At 41.6% G+C, this 3,501-nt stretch overlaps 1 pseudogene; it reads left to right on the plus strand.

The window, feature by feature from the left end:
* Window positions 1-2,267: 2,267 nt before the first annotated feature.
* On the plus strand, window positions 2,268-3,197 carry LOC102539725 (calponin-2-like; annotated as a pseudogene).
* The last annotated feature ends 304 nt before the right edge of the window (window positions 3,198-3,501 follow it).

The raw sequence follows: 3,501 nt of genomic DNA on the forward strand, positions 1-3,501 counted from the left end.
AAGATGAGAAAAATAAAATCCCTCCCTACCAGAATTTGAGACAGTCTTCCCGTAGTTGGAGATGCAACTCAAGAAGTCCTCTGATCACTCCTCTTCCCTTACTTCTATTAGGATAACATAACATGTATTAGAATGTACAAGCTGCTTTTCAGAAGCTCTGACTTCCCTTGAGGCTGTTTGCCTCCATGGCTCAAAGTATAGGTCACCATCATGACTCATTTTAATGTGTAGTCTGTGATCAGGCCTTGAAATAGTCCCCACATGATTTTATAAATATCACAGGCAACCTACTTGGCCAATTCCATCAGGAAAGCTGCAGGCCATTTTAGGGAGCTTACAAAATTCTTAGTTTACTCAGTACTATAAAATTTACAAAATCGGAAACTCACACTTATCCCTAAGAAGTATTGATGTTGAAATTGAAATGCTATTTCAGATTATGTAACTCCCCACCACCTCTCTTCTGTCAAGTCTTTCGAGACAGCTCAGATTAAGTCCTACCTAAGGTGATGAACAGAATTAATTACATTACATAGAACAGAGGTTCTTAACCTGGGATTCAGAAACACCCAGGACAGTCCTTGAATGGGCTTCAAGAGGTCCATGAGCACATAAAATTATACATATATTTGGCCTTGTCCATTATTGTAAAAAGATATACAGTTTTCATTAAAATCTTAACAAGGACCATGAACACAAAATTGTTAATATTTCACTGCCTATGGTCTATGTTTGGAGTAATATGAATTTCTAACTTCTCACTCTGGATAAGCAGGGATAAGAGGAAAAGCCAAATATTAGTAAATAGCAAGGGCAGAGATGTTCTCACACTGTCATAGACATTCCCACTAATTTCTATAATAATTAAAATAGATGAGGAATACAATACTAAATCTGCCAAAAGAACATACATAAAAAGAGAAAAAAATGGAAAGAAACTTTGATTTACTTATAAAAAACGGCATGTTACTCAAGAAATTTAAATGCTTACTACTTCTAAGTAATGCAAGCTTAAGCAAATGAACAAGGGACGTGAATCAGTTTCTGTTCCCCTGATTTACTATTTAGCCAGCAAAACAAGAATGCGTGTTGTGGTAATAAGAAAAAAATATATATAATTGCATGTGGTGACCGATATTAACTAGATTTATTGTGGTGATCATTTCACAATATATAAAAATATCAAATAGTTACTTTGCACATCTAAAAACTAACATAATGTATGTCAATTATACCTTAATTAAAAAAAAGAGTGGTGGGAAATACTAACTGCAAATGTTATAGAGTATATGTCTTAGTCTGCTCAGACTGCCATAACAAAGTACCATAAACTGGGTAGGTATGAAACAATAGAAATTTACTTTCTCACAGTTCTGGAGACTAAGTCTTAAGACCAAGGTTCTGGATCGTTTGGTTTCTGATGAGGCTTCCTGGCACGCAGACAGCCACCTTCTCTCTGTGTCCTCACATGGCCTTTCCTCAGTGCGTCGTGGAAAGAGCAAGCTCTCTGGTGTCTCTTTTTATTGAGGTCAACAAGCCTATCAGATTAGGGCATCTTATGACCTCATTTAACCCTAAATATTGCCTTATAGGTCCCCTCTCTAAATACACCCACACTTGAGTGAATTGGAAGTGGGGACATACAAACATTCAATCCGTAAATAATTTGTGATACAAAAATATATCTGGAGCAAGCAAAGCAAACCATAATGGCTAGACAAAATTTTCATTTGGAAGGTATGGTCTCAATTTGGGCTATTAAGGATGATGAGCTTATTTCAAAATATTCTTTTTACTTTAAATTTACTGTTTTTCTTCTAGGAATTTTGGGTATGTTGGAAAACTTTCTTTTTTTATTGAAGTATTGTTGATTTACAATGTTGTGTTAATTTCTGGTGCAACTGCATAGTAATTCATATGTGTATATATATATATATATATATAGTACATATATATATTCCTTTTCATATTGTTTTTCATTATAGGCCATTGCAAGGTAATGAATGTAATTCCCTATGTTATGCAGTAGGACCTTGTTGTTTATCTATTTTATATATAGTAGTTAGTATCTAAGAAGTCCAAGCTCCCAATTTATCCCACCACGCTCCCTCTTTTCCCTTTCCTTACGATAAATTTGTTTTCTATGTTTGTGAGTCTGTTTCTCTTGTTAAATAAGTTCATTTTTTAAATCTTAAAATCTAAGAATCTAAAAAAAAAAAAAAAAGGACTGGTCCTGTTTTGTCCCACGCCCACCATGCCTGCCAGCCATGAGCTCCACGCAATTCAATAAGGGACCCCCCTATGGGCTCTCTGAAGAGGTCAAGAACTGGCTCCTGTCCAAATCTGACCCTCAGAAGGAGGCAGAACTCCTCAGCTGGACTGAGGGACTCACTGGCCTCTCCACAGGCCCCGACTTCCAGAAGGGTCTAAAGGATGGGCTTATCTTGTGCACACTCATGAATAAGCTGCAGCCAGGCTCAGTCCCCAAGATCAACTGCTCCATGCAGAACTAGTGCCAGCTAGAAAACCTCTCCAACTTCATCAAGGCCATGGTCAGCTATGGCATGACCCCGTGGACCTGTTCGAGGCCAACTACCTGTTCGAAAGAGTAGGAGCATGGCACAGGTGCACATGTCTTTTCTCACCCTGGCCAGAAGGCCAAGACGAAGGGGCTGCAGAGTGGTGTGGACATTGGTGTCAAATAATCAGGGAAGCAGGAGCGGAACTTCAACAATGCCACCATGAAGGCGGGCCAGTGTGTCATCGGGCTGCAGATGGGCACCAACAAATGTGCCAGCCAGTTGGTCATGACAGTTTATGGCACCAGGAGGCATCTGTATGACCCCAAGAACCATATCCTGCCACCCTTGGACCACTCAACCATCAGCCTCCAGATGGGCACAAACAAGTGTGCCAGCCCTGTGGGCATGATGACTCCAGGGACCCAGTGGCACATATATGACACCAAGCTGGAGACAGACAAATGTGACAATTCCTCCATGTCCCTGCAGATGGGCTACATGCAGGGCGCCAACCAGAGTGGCCAGGTCTTCAGCCTGGGCCAACAGTTATATGACCCCAAATTCTGCCCACAAGGCCCAGCAGCCAATGGCACTCCAGCAGCTGCTGGTGACTGCCCCAGCCCAGGGGAGGCCCCAGAGTACCCCTACTACTAGCAGGAGGAGGCAGGCTACTGAGGTGCCCAGGCAAGCTATCTCCCCACATCATTGCCCCATCTGGGTTTTCCGGTTTTTCTGTGTTTTTGTGTTGTTTCCTTACATGTCTGAGTGCTCCAGGCAGCAGTTTCCCAGCAGGCTTTGGGCCAAGCAGCTGCCATGGTAGAAGAAACCTGGGCCTGGAGGGGGACAGGCCCCAAATGGTTTCCAGTTGCTTCTTCCGCTTTTCCCTTTCCTCTGCTAATCAGTTTGTGGTTTCTGTACCCACAAAAGTTTCAGGCAGTTTTGAAAGTACTTTTTTTCAGGAGAACAGTGTGGGGGATGG

Source organism: Vicugna pacos, chromosome 12, assembly GCF_048564905.1.
Source record: "Vicugna pacos chromosome 12, VicPac4, whole genome shotgun sequence".
NCBI lineage: Eukaryota > Metazoa > Chordata > Mammalia > Artiodactyla > Camelidae > Vicugna > Vicugna pacos.